A 1,820-nucleotide genomic window follows, 5' to 3' on the forward strand; every position below is an offset into this window, starting at 1 on the left:
GGATTTCTTTTTGAGAAGAACAATGGAATCTTTATTTGCAAATACAAAAGTATAAGGAAACAGGAGGACATCTGCCACCAGCCCAAGGTGGGGGATTAGGTATATTTTATAGTGCTTCAGAAAAGCTCTATGGAATAAGTAAGGACAAATCATTGTTTATGAAAAATTGGGAACCTGTCACATGGCAAGATGATAAATGTTATGGTGTCTTGTGTACCCTTGGATTCTCCATGTTCTGGTGGGTTGTTGTTCCATTAGCTGGGACTGGCCCTAGGGCACTCAGAACTGTTCCTCATCTATACTCAAGAAGCTGCTCTCACACAAGGAGGCATTTTACAAATGTTTAACTATGTTCTTGGCTTCTGATCAGATTCCTGATTTGAGGGATAAAGAAGAGGGGATACGAGCAGGACAAAACTATTGCTGGGGTCGGTTTTTTGCCTATGGTCCTAATCTGCCTCTATCAGCATTCTATTTAAGAGCAACAACATCAGTTTGAGGACTAAGGTGCACCTGACCCAAGCCATGGTATTTTCAATAACCTCATGTGCATGTGAAAGTTAGATAGTTAATAAAGAAGATCATTGAAGAATTGATGCATTTGAATTATGGTGTTGGAGGAGAATATGGACGGCCAAAAGAACAAACCAATCTGTGTTGGAAGAAGTACAACCAGAATGCTCCTTAGAAGCCAGGATGGCCAGATTTTGTCTCTCATACTTGGGACATATTGTCCCTGGAGGATATCATGTGTGGTAAAGTGGAGGGTCAGAGAAAGAGAGGTGGACTGGCACAGTGGCAGCAACGATGGACTCAGTCCTAGCAGGACCAGGTAGTGTTTTGTTCTGTTGTGCACAGGGTCACTATAAGTTGGTTCTGACTCTATGGCATTTAACAACAACAACAACAACAACAACAAACATTTTCTCATTTATGTTCTGGACATTCTCCATCTATTCTACACGTTATTGTATTCTTTGCACCATCTCTGTCTCATTAAGGCCCAGAAAAGAAATTTTATTTGCCTTGATAGAGAAAGCAGTTATACATTGAGGCATATAAGCTAGTTTTAACATTTCTCTAAGTCGAACAATTAGGCACGTCTGTTGCCAAGTTTACACAAAGGACTCCAGATTACTTGCCAATGATTTTGTTGACTTAGAAGATCAAGATAAATGGAAACAAATATGTATACACCTTTTCCCTATTTCAATCAAGCAACCTGAGGAGAATAATGCTTACTATTGATCCTCACTATCCCTAATACTTTGGGAATGTTTGCGAAGGAGGTAAACTCATAACAACAACAACTGTATGAATTGGGTACTGTGATTATGTCTATTTTTCTGATGAGGAAACTGAAGCCCAAAGGGGTTATGGACCTCACCCAAGATCACACCAAGGCTTCAAGTCAGACATTCTGCTCCAAATAATTACGACGCAGGACAAGCTGCCATTCATCATAATTTACAGTGTTACAAGCCACCTAGGCCTACATGGTCCAATATTAACCAATTAGTGAATAATATGGACCCACCTACAGATATCCACCCTCCCCACAAACAATAATTGTTTCAAATATTTTTGAAGTTTGCTCTTTTCTATGAATTAGTACCCTGAAATATTTTTGAGAATTGGTGTACCTGAAACATACCTAGCAATAAAAAATCCTCGATACAAACTTAATGAGTGATAAAGTTAGGTTAGTATGCCAGTCTGCAGGTTTCAGGGAGTATAGCATTGAGATGGAGGGAGGCAAGAAAGAGGTACAATTGCTGTTGTTGTTAAGTACCCTCAAATCGGTTCCAACTCATAGCGAC

The sequence above is a fragment of the Chrysochloris asiatica genome, unplaced genomic scaffold (genome assembly GCF_000296735.1).
Source record: "Chrysochloris asiatica unplaced genomic scaffold, ChrAsi1.0 scaffold00044, whole genome shotgun sequence".
NCBI classification, from domain to species: domain Eukaryota; kingdom Metazoa; phylum Chordata; class Mammalia; order Afrosoricida; family Chrysochloridae; genus Chrysochloris; species Chrysochloris asiatica.